At 35.3% G+C, this 20,614-nt stretch overlaps 1 protein-coding gene across 1 annotated transcript in view; it reads right to left on the reverse strand.

Annotated features, from left to right (window-relative positions):
* LOC125779479 (uncharacterized) overlaps positions 1 to 20,614 on the reverse strand; it is a 54,894-nt gene that overhangs the window by 3,591 nt on the left and 30,689 nt on the right. The window lies entirely within an intron of this gene.

Raw genomic sequence — 20,614 nt, forward strand, 5'->3', positions numbered from 1 at the left:
TACATACATATATTATTTCTTTGGCACATTTGTCTGTATGTTTACGAAAGCAAATGTGAGGAACATACATATTTACTTACACTCATAATAACAAGTGTCAAAGAGTCATATGCTGAACACAATGCTCACGACACGACATGGCAGCACGACAGTGAACTGAAAATGGCGTTGTGAATCCTACTACATGAACTTATGTGAGAAGGCAGCAACAAAACAATGGTCGGCATGTACACAAGACAACACAGCTCTCCATTTTGCATGTACACAATTTCAAAGGTGGCCATACTAATAGCTTGCACTTCAATGAAATTTTAATATTTTGTTCAAAGTGAAATCTTTTATGCAAAAAATAAGTAAATAGGTAAATTTATTTGTTTTAAATTATCAATTGTTATAACAAATGGTATAATAGAGCTATTTTATGATTTATTTGTAAAATAAAGTCAAGTTTGTTAGAGCTGTGAATATTTTTACATTTTAAATATTAGTGGCATCACCACTCTACCTCATCTCTCTATCTTCCATTCGACTGTCAACTCTACTGTCGTTGGCAAATATAACAATATATTGAAATTAGCGCCGAACGATAACTGTCGGCCTGCAGTCGTGTAGTCGTGCAGCTGTCAAAATAACAGTGTCCATGTGTATTTTAATATTTGACAGATGTCGTTTGCGGTCTGTCGCGAGCATTATGTTCAGCGCTTCAATCTGTCGAAGCACTGACGCGACGACAAAGCGGTACAACGTTGTGTTGTTGGTAGAAAATCCGAGCTGTGCCGAAAGAAACTACCAAACGATCGCCGATTGTTACCGCTTCCCTTGCTGCTCGAACAGCTTCACCAACAAGCTAGCGTATATATGTATGTATATTTTTGTATGAGCTTGCATACATATCGAGGCTGATTTTTGCGAGCCACGGAAAAATATTTTAGAATTGACAAATATTGTAAATCGCCATCGTTGCGAAAAGACGCTTGCGGGAATTAAGAATAATCTTTAGTTATTCTATAAAAATATATTTCCCTTGAACTCCTCCAAGGTTTCTTTATTCAAATATATGTATATAAGTTTACACCATGAACAATAATATACCACTGGCTATGCCTACGATTATATTTAAACTGAGAACAAGAGTTGAATGCACGTCACTCTTTTATAGCAGTGCAGTCAACTCGTGTCGGCTTCTGATTGGTTAATTCCTTTGGCGTGGCATCTTGGATAATGGCATGCTTGTTGTTGTTGGTCACGTGGTGGCTGTACATTCTTGTATGATGATCTGTGTGTTGATCACGTTGTATATGCGTGATGTGGTATTGGTGTGTTGTTGTTGGTCACGTGGCGGCTGTACATTCCTGTCTGATGATGTCTCTCCATGTGTTTGTGTGCTGATCACGTTGCACATACGTGATGTGGTATTGGCTTGTTGTTGTTGGTCATGTATGTATGGTTAGGTGTTAACTCCCCCTCCTTTGATGAAAAGACCACCTGATCTTTTTATACACTGGTTATAGCATCTTTTTTTATTACATACTCCATTCCTTGTTTCTTCAGGATCTGTTCGTATTGCTTTTGCTGTCTCACTTGCAATCTTAGTGTTTTACATTTTATTGGTGCATAATACAATTTAAAGCTAACATATAATAGAATACATAGTGTGATTATTACAATAATAGTTATACAAATATTTCGTATAGGATGCTCTTCACATGGGATTAACAATTTGTGTAATTTTTGTATATTACTGAATTCATATTTCGTATTTGTGGACATAATTTCTAATATTTTTATATCTTCTTGTCCGTGCGCTAAAATATACTTTTTTATTTCTTCATCTAGATTATGGTATTCATTATTATTAATTTCAATTGTTTTATCAAATTGAACTAAATATGTTCCTTCATATGTTTTGTTGTTAACATTCTTTTTTCCATTTATTAATATATTTCCCTCGCTAATTTATTTCCTCATTATTTTCTTCTATAACATTACATTGTGATTGCAAATTTAGTAAGATAGGTATTGTACAATTATCTGGTTTTTCTTCTTTGCATATGTATTTCGACAAAATATTTTTACATTTATTAACTCGTTTCATTCCACTAGAACATTTGGCAATTTTTGAGTCTAATTCTATCTTTCCGTGTTCATATGATATTGAGGTAATTCCGTAAGTTTCACATTTTTCTTTGATTATTGGTTGTTTATATAAGTTAAGATAGCAAGTGTAGATACATCTACAATTTCTTTGGATGCAGTGAGCGGCTTGATCTTTTACTCAATAATAAGCATCATTATCACTCAGCGCATGCGTTATCACAACAACAACAACAAGCACAGCTTCTCGGGTGTGCGCTGCTCCATATCACACTCGAGCATAGCAACAACGATGTCATGCTCCAATGAAGTACCAATACATTGCGCTCCACTGGCGGATAGTGGATTAAGAGCACACTAATTACGCTCAAGACGCAATGCGACAATCGGTAAAGACTCAAACCGTAATACAGCACTAAGCATAGCCTTGCGAACAACACTCAAGCCGCAATGCGGCAATCGGTGCATCTGGTAAAACATTGGGTTGGTTGATCGTGGAGTAATTTATTAAATCTTAGAATAAAATTTGCATTAAAACGACCAAGGTCATCTTTAACTGGCACCCAACGTGGGGCCTGTCACTTAGCAATCAACTTTAATTTCAGTCAGAAGAACTCGGCAAGCAGAACTGCCATATAAAGGCGCAAGTGGACAGGACTTCAAAAAATCCGTGACATCGATGGAATATCCTCCATATATTTATATCCTAAGATACTAACACCCGTGACATCGAGGAAGATTTAAGTTACAGCAAATTTGTAAGTAAAAAAGCAAAAGTGATAAAGTGTTGAATATTAAAGGTTTATATTGAACTGTGTGAACTTAGGCTTTTGATTTCATTTTATGAGTTAAAATAAATTAAAAAAAATGTTGATGATCAGAATTTATTATTTAAAATCATTCCCAAATTGTGAACACGAAAATACCCTTTTCATAGCGAAATTAGATATACTAATTGAAACTAAATTGTATTTATCATGGTGAAAGTTTTAAATAAAATTGTTTCTTAAACTCACATACAATTAAAAAAATTTATCATAAAAATTAGTGTAAGTTTGGCTTTTCCTAGAAATACAGTATTTTAAGAATTTCCATGTAAACGGCATTGGCAGTGAGGGTGAAAGTTAACCTAGTTAAAAAACGTGCAATTAAAAGGTTTACATAAAATACAAAATGGAGGTTACTATGGATCAAGTGCTACAGGCAATAAGATCAGCTAATCAAGAAACTAGGTTGGAACTCACGGCACAAATTAATAACCTTACTTCAGCTATGAGGCGGCTTGAGCCACCGAGTGTCGAGGCTTACTTACCAGTTTTGATTAACCCAACAATAGACTCGGGAAATTTCAGTCTTGATTTAATAAAATCTTTGCCTGAATTTAACGGGGAAAATTCCTCCTACCCAGCTTGGCGCTCCGCGGCAAATTTTGCAATTAATTATTACCCCGAAGGTTCGGAACGGTACTATGTGGCAATGGGTATTTTTAGAAATAAAATTACTGGGTCAGCTAACACGACTTTATCGTCCTTTAACACTGTTTTAAATTTCAAGGCAATAATTGTTAGGCCAATACATGCCTTGGAAAATGAATTGAGTATTTTAAGGCAAGGGAATTTATCTATTTCAGAATACTACGATACGGTAGATATGTACTTAACACTTGTCATAAATAAGCAAATAATGACACACAGCGGGAACGCCAAGGTCATTACGGCTCTTAACGAGCGCGCAAGGGAGAATGCATTACGCATTTTTATTTCGGGCCTTCGTCGCCCTCTTTGCGATATTTTGTTTTCCTCAGGTCCAAAGGACTTACCTTCTGCATTAGCTGCTGCGCAGGAGCTTAAGACTAATCATAAGCGATACGATTTTGCGCAAACATTTGCTATGGGTAATTTAGTAAGACCAAATATGTTCAAGCCAGCAGTACCTCGGTACACATTTTCTCAACCCTATCGGAAGAACCTCCCACCAAATGTGAATAATAGACCAACTGCAATGGTAGTCGATCCCGGTTCTTCCGTTTATCGAAATCGCACAGCGCATCAAAATAATGCCTCATTTCATAAACCAAACAACGACCGATCTCGACCTAACGTTATGTTGCCACAGCAACAACACACTCAACCTCACCAAGTATTTAAACGCTCTCGTGGTCAGTCTGGTTCTTTTCAAACACCGTATTCAAAGGCTCAGAAGGTAAATTATATGCCAGAAGAAGTAAGTTCCGATTTTGACGGATCTGATACCTGTGAGGACCGTTATAGTCCTTATTCGCTTGTTGATGTGTGCCATCGCGACTATTCAAGTACAACACGCGCTTCCATTGATTATTTAGAAACCGAAATTAATCATTTAAACTAGAATCGCTCCTACCATTCGTCATAGCTCAAATTGCTAATCGATACAGGAACTTCGAAAAATTTTATCAAAAATCTTCCATTCCTTAAGGGAATTAAGGTAATGGAAAACCCATTTACATTAAAATCGATAAATGTGGACAATCTTATAAATAAAAAGTGTTTGATCAATGTCTTTAATCATACGTCGACGTTTTATTTGCTTACAAATATAACCACGTTCGATGGTATAATCGGCTATGATTTCCTTAAAGAGATTAATGCTAAAATTGATATCGAAGCAAGGTATTTACGTCATCATAGTGGTTTAACCAAACTTCAATATCTCCGTTGTAATTAAATCAATTCTATCACAATAGAAGCGGACTCTGTCCCATCCACTATTAAAGCGTAGTTTCGTGATATGATTGATAAAAATTCAAGTGCATTTGCACACCCAGATAGAGCCCTACCATATAATACGAACGTAGAGGTAACAATTCGTACCATCACCGATGACCCAATATTTTCGAAAAGTTACCCTTATCCAATTTCAGCAGCGGAGTTTGTCAACGCAGAAATCGAATCCTTTCTGAAGGATGGCATAATTCGTCAGTCGTGTTCTCCTTATAACTCACCGATGCATGTCGTGACTAAAAGGGTCTGGACGAAAACGGAAAGCAAAAGCTACGCATGGTCATAGATTTTAGGAAAATTAACAAAGAAACTCTCCCCGATCGGTACCCCATTCCTGACATATCTGTCATTCTGGCAAATCTAGGCAAGTCATTATATTTTCCACTCTAGATATAAAACCGGGGTTTCACCAAATTAATTTGCGAGATGAAGATAGACCAAAAACAGCATTTAATATCAACAACGGCAAATATGAGTTTTGTCGCTTGCCGTTTGGCTTAAAAAATGCGCCAAGCATTTTTCAGCGCGCTATCGATGATATTCTTCGCGATGAGATCGGTAAAACTCGCCACGTTTACATTGATCATCATCTTTTCGCGCGATGAAGAATCGCATTTGAATCATATAAATCACATTTTAATGAAATTAGAGGCAGCAGGTATGCGAGTTTCACCAGAAAAATCCAAATTCTTTCAGACAGAGGTGGAGTTTTTGGGATTTTTAGTTTCGCAAAGTGGTATTAAAACATGCCCTAACAAAATTCAGGATATCATTAACTATAAAATTCCATAAACCTTACGCTCTTTACGGTCTTTTCTAGGCCTTGCAGGGTGTTATCGTAGATTTGTTAGGGACTACACTTCTATAGTTAAGCCACTAACTAAGTATTTGCAAGGTGAAAATGGACACGTCGCAGCTAGTAAATCAAAACACGTTCAGATAATACTTGATTCGGATGCAAAGCATGCTTTCAAAAAAATTAAAACTATCCTGGCATCCGAAGACGTTCTTTTACTGTACCCAGATTTTAATAGGCCCTTTGAGTTGACAACTGATGCTTCATCAAATGCTGTATTATCTCAAAATAAAAGGCCTATCACGATGATTTCACACACGCTCTCTAAAACCGAGCGAAATTACGCAACAAATGAGCGCGAATTGCTTGCCATAGTGTGGGCGCTTAAGACTCTTCGGCATTACCTATATGGTGTTAAAAATATTCACATTTTTACAGATCACCAGCCCCTTACATTCTCCATTTCAGAAAAAAATTCCAATGCAAAAATGAAGAGATGGAGTGCTTTCATTGAAGAATTTGCGCCCACATTTCATTATAAACCAGGGAAGGAGAATAAGGTAGCTGATGTTCTGTGAAGGCAGTTTATTAATAACTTAAGCAAATCAATGGATACAGCGCATTCCGAAGAGTCTTTTACCAACTTCATTCAAACAATAGAGTATCCCGTAAATCGATTTAAAAATCAAATAATATTAACAAAGGGTCCATCTTTACACAAAAGTACAAAAATTGTATTCCAAAAATTCGTTCGTCATACAATCTGTTATGATAAGCCTGAAAATTTAATACAATGTTTAAAAAATGTAATTAATCCCAATACCACTAGTGCAATTCACTGTAATCTGACAATCCTAGGGGAATTACAAAAGATTCTCGTGTCTACATACTTTTCCTGGTATAAAATTTCGACATACCGAAACATTTGTTATTGACTTATTCAACAAAACCGATCAACTTGAAACCCTCGTTACAGAGCATAACCGAGCACATTGCTGCTTACAAGAAAATTTCAAACAAGTAATACACGATTATTTTTTCCCCGATATGAAAAAATTTGTTGAAATCCATAATTTCGAATTGCAAAATTTGTTTAGAAAATAAATATCAGCGTAAACCGTCCAACCTCGAAATCGGCAAAACTCCTATCCCCTTCATGCCAAGCGAGATCTTACACGTCGACAATTTTTTTACTGATAAGCAACACTTCCTATCATGTATCGACAAATTTTCCAAATACGCGGTTGTTAAACCTATTTCTTCACTATCCATGGTAGATATTAAAGAAGCACTGCTCGAAATATTATTGATATTTAAAAACACGAAAACAATTATTTCAGATAATGAGAAAGCTTTTCATTCCATGATAATTAAAAGTTTCCTCAGGGACAATTTTTCAATTGAACAATTTTTCATTCCGACGTTACATAGTGAAAGTAATGGGCAAATTGAAAGATTCCTTTCAACTTTAATGGAAATAGCCCGCTGCATCAAACAGCAACACAGTTGTGCGAGACTACAGATCTAATACTATTAGCAACATATAAATATAACAACAGCATTCACTCCACAACCAATGTCAAGCCAATTGATGTTTTTCAAAATTGTTCAAATGAAGAATTGAAAGTAATACGCGAAAGATTGTTTAAAGTGCAAGAGAAAACCTTAAACAAACGAAACGAAAATAAAGCGATGAAAACATACGAATCGGGAGAGAAGGTATTCTTAAAAAGAAATAAACGGCTTGGAAATAAATTTGATAGAATTTATGTCGAAAAGGTAGTGGAAAGATATTTAGGTACCACGGTTCTAATAGATGGAAAAAAATCCATAAAAGTAATCTCAGATGATGCTTTCCGTTAACTCACACATTCACACACAAAAAATCCTTACAAATAAATAATAAATACAATCAACACATATCAATTTTGAATTTTTACATTAACATTTCCAAGAAGGAATCTGTAATAACTATAAGAAAAACTGTGTAATTTATCTAAATTATCAAGCAAAATGTTAAACCATATTATCAACTATTCATAGAGCGCTAAATAATTGAATCTGTAATACTGTAATCTAAAATGTAATATTATGATCAACCAAGCCATTCCAATTACCAATACTTTACAATACCAATCACAATATCTTTTTAACAATATTATGAAGTACTTGAAGCAACACACGACATCTCTTGAATTCCCCCGCATAAGCTTGATGGATGACCGCAACGGGGACGTTTTGGACTTGATAAGGAAGGTAGTTAAGACAGCAAGTGGAGCTACATCTACAATTTACAATCTACAGTAATTTATTAAAGCTTAGAATAAAATCTGCATTAAAACGATCAAGGTCATCTTTAATTTATACAACAATAAAGGTATCTTCAATTCTACATACATGAATACCTGAGTATTCCATTAAATTTATTACGGGTATATCTGATCCTTCGGTTTTAATTATTTTTTCGATATCCTCTAAATTTATTGATGCAGAGTAGAAATTTTTATTCTTTGCAAAGTTTATAGTTAACGTTAAGTCCTCTAATTCTTTATGAATTTCTTCTAACATTGTATGTTGGTTAAAAGTTTTGCAATCGAAGGCTTCCAACAGTTTCTCAAAGTGAGTATTAATCAATCTTTGTTTATCATTGTTTTCTACTATGTCATTTATTTTTTCTTTAATTTCAATAAGATCATAATGATCTGGTACTCCGGTAACAAAGCTAAGTATTGAGCGTAAAAAATTTGTACTCCTACTTACCTGTTTTGATTAACCCAACAATAGACTCGGGAAATTTTAGTCTTGATTTAATAAAATCTTTGCCTGAATTTAACGGGGAAAATTCCGAAGGTTCGGAACGGTACTATGTGGCAATGGGTATTTTTAGAAATAAAATTACTGGGTCAGCTAACACGATTTTATCGTCCTTTAACACTGTTTTAAATTTCAAGGCAATAATTGTTAGGCCAATACATGCCTTGGAAAATGAATTGAGTATTTTAAGGCAAGGGAATTTATCTATTTCAGAATACTACGATACGGTAGATATGTATTTAACATTTGTCATAAATAAGCAAATAATGACACACAGCGGGAACGCCAAGGTCATTACGGCTCTTAACGAGCGCGCAAGGGAGAATGCATTACGCATTTTTATTTCGGGCCTTCGTCGCCCTCTTTGCGATATTTTGTTTTCCTCAGGTCCAAAGGACTTACCTTCTGCATTAGCTGCTGCGCAGGAGCTTAAGACTAATCATAAGCGATACGATTTTGCGCAAACATTTGCTATGGGTAATTTAGTAAGACCAAATATGTTCAAGCCAGCAGTACCTCGGTACACATTTTCTCAACCCTATCGGAAGAACCTCCCACCAAATGTGAATAATAGACCAACTGCAATGGAAGTCGATCCCGGTTCTTCCGTTTATCGAAATCGCACAGCGCATCAAAATAATGCCTCATTTCATAAACCAAACAACGACCGATCTCGACCTAACGTTATGTTGCCACAGCAACAACACACTCAACCTCACCAAGTATTTAAACGCTCTCGTGGTCAGTCTGGTTCTTTTCAAACACCGTATTCAAAGGCTCAGAAGGTAAATTATATGCCAGAAGAAGTAAGTTCCGATTTTGATGGATCTGATACCTGTGAGGACCGTTATAGTCCTTATTCGCTTGTTGATGTGTGCCATCGCGACTATTCCGAAATTAATCATTTAAACTAGAATCGCTCCTACCATTCGTCATAGCTCAAATTGCTAATCGATACAGGAACTTCGAAAAATTTTATCAAAAATCTTCCATTCCTTAAGGGAATTAAGGTAATGGAAAACCCATTTACATTAAAATCGATAAATGTGGACAATCTTATAAATAAAAAGTGTTTGATCAATGTCTTTAATCATACGTCGACGTTTTATTTGCTTACAAATATAACCACGTTCGATGGTATAATCGGCTATGATTTCCTTAAAGAGATTAATGCTAAAATTGATATCGAAGCAAGGTATTTACGTCATCACAGTGGTTTAACCAAACTTCAATATCTCCGTTGTAATTAAATCAATTCTATCACAATAGAAGCGGACTCTGTCCCATCCACTATTAAAGCGAAGTTTCGTGATATGATTGATAAAAATTCAAGTGCATTTGCACACCCAGATAGAGCCCTACCATATAATACGAACGTAGAGGTAACAATTCGTACCATCTCCGATGACCCAATATTTTCGAAAAGTTACCCTTATCCAATTTCAGCAGCGGAGTTTGTCAACGCAGAAATCGAATCCTTTCTGAAGGATGGCATAATTCGTCAGTCGTGTTCTCCTTATAACTCACCGATGCATGTCGTGACTAAAAGGGTCTGGACGAAAACGGAAAGCAAAAGCTACGCATGGTCATAGATTTTAGGAAAATTAACAAAGAAACTCTCCCCGATCGGTACCCCATTCCTGACATATCTGTCATTCTGGCAAATCTAGGCAAGTCATTATATTTTCCACTCTAGATATAAAACCGGGGTTTCACCAAATTAATTTGCGAGATGAAGATAGACCAAAAACAGCATTTAATATCAACAACGGCAAATATGAGTTTTGTCGCTTGCCGTTTGGCTTAAAAAATGCGCCAAGCATTTTTCAGCGCGCTATCGATGATATTCTTCGCGATGAGTTCGGTAAAACTCGCCACGTTTACATTGATCATCATCTTTTCGCGCGATGAAGAATCGCATTTGAATCATATAAATCACATTTTAATGAAATTAGAGGCAGCAGGTATGCGAGTTTCACCAGAAAAATCCAAATTCTTTCAGACAGAGGTGGAGTTTTTGGGATTTTTAGTTTCGCAAAGTGGTATTAAAACATGCCCTAACAAAATTCAGGATATCATTAACTATAAAATTCCATAAACCTTACGCTCTTTACGGTCTTTTCTAGGCCTTGCAGGGTGTTATCGTAGATTTGTTAGGGACTACACTTCTATAGTTAAGCCACTAACTAAGTATTTGCAAGGTGAAAATGGACACGTCGCAGCTAGTAAATCAAAACACGTTCAGATAATACTTGATTCGGATGCAAAGCATGCTTTCAAAAAAATTAAAACTATCCTGGCATCCGAAGACGTTCTTTTACTGTACCCAGATTTTAATAGGCCCTTTGAGTTGACAACTGATGCTTCATCAAATGCTGTATTATCTCAAAATAAAAGGCCTATCACGATGATTTCACACACGCTCTCTAAAACCGAGCGAAATTACGCAACAAATGAGCGCGAATTGCTTGCCATAGTGTGGGCGCTTAAGACTCTTCGGCATTACCTATATGGTGTTAAAAATATTCACATTTTTACAGATCACCAGCCCCTTACATTCTCCATTTCAGAAAAAAATTCCAATGCAAAAATGAAGAGATGGAGTGCTTTCATTGAAGAATTTGCGCCCACATTTCATTATAAACCAGGGAAGGAGAATAAGGTAGCTGATGTTCTGTGAAGGCAGTTTATTAATAACTTAAGCAAATCAATGGATACAGCGCATTCCGAAGAGTCTTTTACCAACTTCATTCAAACAATAGAGTATCCCGTAAATCGATTTAAAAATCAAATAATATTAACAAAGGGTCCATCTTTACACAAAAGTACAAAAATTGTATTCCAAAAATTCGTTCGTCATACAATCTGTTATGATAAGCCTGAAAATTTAATACAATGTTTAAAAAATGTAATTAATCCCAATACCACTAGTGCAATTCACTGTAATCTGACAATCCTAGGGGAATTACAAAAGATTCTCGTGTCTACATACTTTTCCTGGTATAAAATTTCGACATACCGAAACATTTGTTATTGACTTATTCAACAAAACCGATCAACTTGAAACCCTCGTTACAGAGCATAACCGAGCACATTGCTGCTTACAAGAAAATTTCAAACAAATAATACACGATTATTTTTTCCCCGATATGAAAAAATTTGTTGAAATCCATAATTTCGAATTGCAAAATTTGTTTAGAAAATAAATATCAGCGTAAACCGTCCAACCTCGAAATCGGCAAAACTCCTATCCCCTTCATGCCAAGCGAGATCTTACACGTCGACAATTTTTTTACTGATAAGCAACACTTCCTATCATGTATCGACAAATTTTCCAAATACGCGGTTGTTAAACCTATTTCTTCACTATCCATGGTAGATATTAAAGAAGCACTGCTCGAAATATTATTGATATTTAAAAACACGAAAACAATTATTTCAGATAATGAGAAAGCTTTTCATTCCATGATAATTAAAAGTTTCCTCAGGGACAATTTTTCAATTGAACAATTTTTCATTCCGACGTTACATAGTGAAAGTAATGGGCAAATTGAAAGATTCCTTTCAACTTTAATGGAAATAGCCCGCTGCATCAAACAGCAACACAGTTGTGCGAGACTACAGATCTAATACTATTAGCAACATATAAATATAACAACAGCATTCACTCCACAACCAATGTCAAGCCAATTGATGTTTTTCAAAATTGTTCAAATGAAGAATTGAAAGTAATACGCGAAAGATTGTTTAAAGTGCAAGAGAAAACCTTAAACAAACGAAACGAAAATAAAGCGATGAAAACATACGAATCGGGAGAGAAGGTATTCTTAAAAAGAAGTAAACGGCTTGGAAATAAATTTGATAGAATTTATGTCGAAAAGGTAGTGGAAAGATATTTAGGTACCACGGTTCTAATAGATGGAAAAAAAATCCATAAAAGTAATCTCAGATGATGCTTTCCGTTAACTCACACATTCACACACAAAAAATCCTTACAAATAAATAATAAATACAATCAACACATATCAATTTTGAATTTTTACATTAACATTTCCAAGAAGGAATCTGTAATAACTATAAGAAAAACTGTGTAATTTATCTAAATTATCAAGCAAAATGTTAAACCATATTATCAACTATTCATAGAGCGCTAAATAATTGAATCTGTAATACTGTAATCTAAAATGTAATATTATGATCAACCAAGCCATTCCAATTACCAATACTTTACAATACCAATCACAATATCTTTTTAACAATATTATGAAGTACTTGAAGCAACACACGACATCTCTTGAATTCCCCCGCATAAGCTTGATGGATGACCGCAACGGGGACGTTTTGGACTTGATAAGGAAGGTAGTTAAGATAGCAAGTGGAGCTACATCTACAATTTACAATCTACAGTAATTTATTAAAGCTTAGAATAAAATCTGCATTAAAACGATCAAGGTCATCTTTAATTTATACAACAATAAAGGTATCTTCAATTCTACATACATGAATACCTGAGTATTCCATTAAATTTATTACGGGTATATCTGATCCTTCGGTTTTAATTATTTTTTCGATATCCTCTAAATTTATTGATGCAGAGTAGAAATTTTTATTCTTTGCAAAGTTTATAGTTAACGTTAAGTCCTCTAATTCTTTATGAATTTCTTCTAACATTGTATGTTGGTTAAAAGTTTTGCAATCGAAGGCTTCCAACAGTTTCTCAAAGTGAGTATTAATCAATCTTTGTTTATCATTGTTTTCTACTATGTCATTTATTTTTTCTTTAATTTCAATAAGATCATAATGATCTGGTACTCCGGTAACAAAGCTAAGTATTGAGCGTAAAAAATTTGTACTCCTACTTACCAGTTTTGATTAACCCAACAATAGACTCGGGAAATTTTAGTCTTGATTTAATAAAATCTTTGCCTGAATTTAACGGGGAAAATTCCGAAGGTTCGGAACGGTACTATGTGGCAATGGGTATTTTTAGAAATAAAATTACTGGGTCAGCTAACACGATTTTATCGTCCTTTAACACTGTTTTAAATTTCAAGGCAATAATTGTTAGGCCAATACATGCCTTGGAAAATGAATTGAGTATTTTAAGGCAAGGGAATTTATCTATTTCAGAATACTACGATACGGTAGATATGTATTTAACACTTGTCATAAATAAGCAAATAATGACACACAGCGGGAACGCCAAGGTCATTACGGCTCTTAACGAGCGCGCAAGGGAGAATGCATTACGCATTTTTATTTCGGGCCTTCGTCGCCCTCTTTGCGATATTTTGTTTTCCTCAGGTCCAAAGGACTTACCTTCTGCATTAGCTGCTGCGCAGGAGCTTAAGACTAATCATAAGCGATACGATTTTGCGCAAACATTTGCTATGGGTAATTTAGTAAGACCAAATATGTTCAAGCCAGCAGTACCTCGGTACACATACAATCGCACAGCGCATCAAAATAATGCCTCATTTCATAAACCAAACAACGACCAATCTCGACCTAACGTTATGTTGCCACAGCAACAACACACTCAACCTCACCAAGTATTTAAACGCTCTCGTGGTCAGTCTGGTTCTTTTCAAACACCGTATTCAAAGGCTCAGAAGGTAAATTATATGCCAGAAGAAGTAAGTTCCGATTTTGACGGATCTGATACCTGTGAGGACCGTTATAGTCCTTATTCGCTTGTTGATGTGTGCCATCGCGACTATTCAAGTACAACACGCGCTTCCATTGATTATTTAGAAACCGAAATTAATCATTTAAACTAGAATCGCTCCTACCATTCGTCATAGCTCAAATTGCTAATCGATACAGGAACTTCGAAAAATTTTATCAAAAATCTTCCATTCCTTAAGGGAATTAAGGTAATGGAAAACCCATTTACATTAAAATCGATAAATGTGGACAATCTTATAAATAAAAAGTGTTTGATCAATGTCTTTAATCATACGTCGACGTTTTATTTGCTTACAAATATAACCACGTTCGATGGTATAATCGGCTATGATTTCCTTAAAGAGATTAATGCTAAAATTGATATCGAAGCAAGGTATTTACGTCATCATAGTGGTTTAACCAAACTTCAATATCTCCGTTGTAATTAAATCAATTCTATCACAATAGAAGCGGACTCTGTCCCATCCACTATTAAAGCGAAGTTTCGTGATATGATTGATAAAAATTCAAGTGCATTTGCACACCCAGATAGAGCCCTACCATATAATACGAACGTAGAGGTAACAATTCGTACCATCACCGATGACCCAATATTTTCGAAAAGTTACCCTTATCCAATTTCAGCAGCGGAGTTTGTCAACGCAGAAATCGAATCCTTTCTGAAGGATGGCATAATTCGTCAGTCGTGTTCTCCTTATAACTCACCGATGCATGTCGTGACTAAAAGGGTCTGGACGAAAACGAAAAGCAAAAGCTACGCATGGTCATAGATTTTAGGAAAATTAACAAAGAAACTCTCCCCGATCGGTACCCCATTCCTGACATATCTGTCATTCTAGCAAATCTAGGCAAGTCATTATATTTTCCACTCTAGATATAAAACCGGGGTTTCACCAAATTAATTTGCGAGATGAAGATAGACCAAAAACAGCATTTAATATCAACAACGGCAAATATGAGTTTTGTCGCTTGCCGTTTGGCTTAAAAAATGCGCCAAGCATTTTTCAGCGCGCTATCGATGATATTCTTCGCGATGAGATCGGTAAAACTCGCCACGTTTACATTGATCATCATCTTTTCGCGCGATGAAGAATCGCATTTGAATCATATAAATCACATTTTAATGAAATTAGAGGCAGCAGGTATGCGAGTTTCACCAGAAAAATCCAAATTCTTTCAGACAGAGGTGGAGTTTTTGGGATTTTTAGTTTCGCAAAGTGGTATTAAAACATGCCCTAACAAAATTCAGGATATCATTAACTATAAAATTCCATAAACCTTACGCTCTTTACGGTCTTTTCTAGGCCTTGCAGGGTGTTATCGTAGATTTGTTAGGGACTACACTTCTATAGTTAAGCCACTAACTAAGTATTTGCAAGGTGAAAATGGACACGTCGCAGCTAGTAAATCAAAACACGTTCAGATAATACTTGATTCGGATGCAAAGCATGCTTTCAAAAAAATTAAAACTATCCTGGCATCCGAAGACGTTCTTTTACTGTACCCAGATTTTAATAGGCCCTTTGAGTTGACAACTGATGCTTCATCAAATGCTGTATTATCTCAAAATAAAAGGCCTATCACGATGATTTCACACACGCTCTCTAAAACCGAGCGAAATTACGCAACAAATGAGCGCGAATTGCTTGCCATAGTGTGGGCGCTTAAGACTCTTCGGCATTACCTATATGGTGTTAAAAATATTCACATTTTTACAGATCACCAGCCCCTTACATTCTCCATTTCAGAAAAAAATTCCAATGCAAAAATGAAGAGATGGAGTGCTTTCATTGAAGAATTTGCGCCCACATTTCATTATAAACCAGGGAAGGAGAATAAGGTAGCTGATGTTCTGTGAAGGCAGTTTATTAATAACTTAAGCAAATCAATGGATACAGCGCATTCCGAAGAGTCTTTTACCAACTTCATTCAAACAATAGAGTATCCCGTAAATCGATTTAAAAATCAAATAATATTAACAAAGGGTCCATCTTTACACAAAAGTACAAAAATTGTATTCCAAAAATTCGTTCGTCATACAATCTGTTATGATAAGCCTGAAAATTTAATACAATGTTTAAAAAATGTAATTAATCCCAATACCACTAGTGCAATTCACTGTAATCTGACAATCCTAGGGGAATTACAAAAGATTCTCGTGTCTACATACTTTTCCTGGTATAAAATTTCGACATACCGAAACATTTGTTATTGACTTATTCAACAAAACCGATCAACTTGAAACCCTCGTTACAGAGCATAACCGAGCACATTGCTGCTTACAAGAAAATTTCAAACAAATAATACACGATTATTTTTTCCCCGATATGAAAAAATTTGTTGAAATCCATAATTTCGAATTGCAAAATTTGTTTAGAAAATAAATATCAGCGTAAACCGTCCAACCTCGAAATCGGCAAAACTCCTATCCCCTTCATGCCAGGCGAGATCTTACACGTCGACAATTTTTTTACTGATAAGCAACACTTCCTATCATGTATCGACAAATTTTCCAAATACGCGGTTGTTAAACCTATTTCTTCACTATCCATGGTAGATATTAAAGAAGCACTGCTCGAAATATTATTGATATTTAAAAACACGAAAACAATTATTTCAGATAATGAGAAAGCTTTTCATTCCATGATAATTAAAAGTTTCCTCAGGGACAATTTTTCAATTGAACAATTTTTCATTCCGACGTTACATAGTGAAAGTAATGGGCAAATTGAAAGATTCCTTTCAACTTTAATGGAAATAGCCCGCTGCATCAAACAGCAACACAGTTATGCGAGACTACAGATCTAATACTATTAGCAACATATAAATATAACAACAGCATTCACTCCACAACCAATGTCAAGCCAATTGATGTTTTTCAAAATTGTTCAAATGAAGAATTGAAAGTAATACGCGAAAGATTGTTTAAAGTGCAAGAGAAAACCTTAAACAAACGAAACGAAAATAAAGCGATGAAAACATACGAATCGGGAGAGAAGGTATTCTTAAAAAGAAATAAACGGCTTGGAAATAAATTTGATAGAATTTATGTCGAAAAGGTAGTGGAAAGATATTTAGGTACCATGGTTCTAATAGATGGAAAAAAAATCCATAAAAGTAATCTCAGATGATGCTTTCCGTTAACTCACACATTCACACACAGAAAATCCTTACAAATAAATAATAAATACAATCAACACATATCAATTTTGAATTTTTACATTAACATTTCCAAGAAGGAATCTGTAATAACTATAAGAAAAACTGTGTAATTTATCTAAATTATCAAGCAAAATGTTAAACCATATTATCAACTATTCATAGAGCGCTAAATAATTGAATCTGTAATACTGTAATCTAAAATGTAATATTATGATCAACCAAGCCATTCCAATTACCAATACTTTACAATACCAATCACAGTATCTTTTTAACAATATTATGAAGTACTTGAAGCAACACACGACATCTCTTGAATTCCCCCGCATAAGCTTGATGGATGACCGCAACGGGGACGTTTTGGACTTGATAAGGAGGGTAGTTAAGATAGCAAGTGTAGCTACATCTACAATTTACAATCTACAGTAATTTATTAAAGCTTAGAATAAAATCTGCATTAAAACGATCAAGGTCATCTTTAATTTATACAACAATAAAAGTATCTTCAATTCTACATACATGAATACCTGAGTATTCCATTAAATTTATTACGGGTATATCTGATCCTTCGGTTTTAATTATTTTTTCGATATCCTCTAAATTTATTGATGCAGAGTAGAAATTTTTATTCTTTGCAAAGTTTATAGTTAACGTTAAGTCCTCTAATTCTTTATGAATTTCTTCTAACATTGTAAGTTGGTTAAAAGTTTTGCAATCGAAGGCTTCCAACAGTTTCTCAAAGTGAGTATTAATCAATCTTTGTTTATCATTGTTTTCTACTATGTCATTTATTTTTTCTTTAATTTCAATAAGATCATAATGATCTGGTACTCCGGTAACAAAGCTAAGTATTGAGCGTAAAAAATTTGTACTCCTACTTACCTGTTTTGATTAACCCAACAATAGACTCAGGAAATTTTAGTCTTGATTTAATAAAATCTTTGCCTGAATTTAACGGGGAAAATTCCGAAGGTTCGGAACGGTACTATGTGGCAATGGGTATTTTTAGAAATAAAATTACTGGGTCAGCTAACACGATTTTATCGTCCTTTAACACTGTTTTAAATTTCAAGGCAATAATTGTTAGGCCAATACATGCCTTGGAAAATGAATTGAGTATTTTAAGGCAAGGGAATTTATCTATTTCAGAATACTACGATACGGTAGATATGTATTTAACACTTGTCATAAATAAGCAAATAATGACACACAGCGGGAACGCCAAGGTCATTACGGCTCTTAACGAGCGCGCAAGGGAGAATGCATTACGCATTTTTATTTCGGGCCTTCGTCGCCCTCTTTGCGATATTTTGTTTTCCTCAGGTCCAAAGGACTTACCTTCTGCATTAGCTGCTGCGCAGGAGCTTAAGACTAATCATAAGCGATACGATTTTGCGCAAACATTTGCTATGGGTAATTTAGTAAGACCAAATATGTTCAAGCCAGCAGTACCTCGGTACACATTTTCTCAACCCTATCGGAAGAACCTCCCACCAAATGTGAATAATAGACCAACTTCAATGGAAGTCGATCCCGGTTCTTCCGTTTATCGAAATCGCACAGCGCATCAAAATAATGCCTCATTTCATAAACCAAACAACGACCAATCTCGACCTAACGTTATGTTGCCACAGCAACAACACACTCAACCTCACCAAGTATTTAAACGCTCTCGTGGTCAGTCTGGTTCTTTTCAAACACCGTATTCAAAGGCTCAGAAGGTAAATTATATGCCAGAAGAAGTAAGTTCCGATTTTGACGGATCTGATACCTGTGAGGACCGTTATAGTTCTTATTCGCTTGTTGATGTGTGCCATCGCGACTATTCAAGTACAACACGCGCTTCCATTGATTATTTAGAAACCGAAATTAATCATTTAAACTAGAATCGCTCCTACCATTCGTCATAGCTCAAGTTGCTAATCGATACAGGAACTTCGAAAAATTTTATCAAAAATCTTCCATTCCTTAAGGGAATTAAGGTAATGGAAAACCCATTTACATTAAAATCGATAAATGTGGACAATCTTATAAATAAAAAGTGTTTGATCAATGTCTTTAATCATACGTCGACGTTTTATTTGCTTACAAATATAACCACGTTCGATGGTATAATCGGCTATGATTTCCTTAAAGAGATTAATGCTAAAATTGATATCGAAGCAAGGTATTTACGTCATCATAGTGGTTTAACCAAACTTCAATATCTCCGTTGTAATCAAATCAATTCTATCACAATAGAAGCGGACTCTGTCCCATCCACTATTAAAGCGAAGTTTCGTGATATGATTGATAAAAATTCAAGTGCATTTGCACACCCAGATAGAGCCCTACCATATAATACGAACGTAGAGGCAACAATTCGTACCATCACCGATGACCCAATATTTTCGAAAAGTTACCCTTATCCAATTTCAGCAGCGGAGTTTGTCAACGCAGAAATCGAATCCTTTCTGAAGGATGGCATAATTCGTCAGTCGTGTTCTCCTTATAACTCACCGATGCATGTCGTGACTAAAAGGGTCTGGACGAAAACGGAAAGCAAAAGCTACGCATGGTCATAGATTTTAGGAAAATTAACAAAGAAACTCTCCCCGATCGGTACCCCATTCCTGACATATCTGTCATTCTGGCAAATCTAGGCAAGTCATTATATTTTCCACTCTAGATATAAAACCGGGGTTTCACCAAATTAATTTGCGAGATGAAGATAGACCAAAAACAGCATTTAATATCAACAACGGCAAATATGAGTTTTGTCGCTTGCCGTTTGGCTTAAAAAATGCGCCAAGCATTTTTCAGCGCGCTATCGATGATATTCTTCGCGATGAGATCGGTAAAACTCGCCACGTTTACATTGATCATCATCTTTTCGCGCGATGAAGAATCGCATTTGAATCATATAAATCACATTTTAATGAAATTAGAGGCAGCAGGTATGCGAGTTTCACCAGAAAAATCCAAATTCTTTCAGACAGAGGTGGAGTTTTTGGGATTTTTAGTTTCGCAAAGTGGTATTAAAACATGCCCTAACAAAATTCAGGATATCATTAACTATAAAATTCCATAAACCTTACGCTCTTTACGGTCTTTTCTAGGCCTTGCAGGGTATTATCGTAGATTTGTTAGGGACTACACTTCTATAGTTAAGCCACTAACTAAGTATTTGCAAGGTGAAAATGGACACGTCGCAGCTAGTAAATCAAAACACGTTCAGATAATACTTGATTCGGATGCAAAGCATGCTTTCAAAAAAATTAAAACTATCCTGGCATCCGAAGACGTTCTTTTACTGTACCCAGAT

This window comes from Bactrocera dorsalis, chromosome 6 (assembly GCF_023373825.1).
Source record: "Bactrocera dorsalis isolate Fly_Bdor chromosome 6, ASM2337382v1, whole genome shotgun sequence".
Lineage (NCBI taxonomy): Eukaryota > Metazoa > Arthropoda > Insecta > Diptera > Tephritidae > Bactrocera > Bactrocera dorsalis.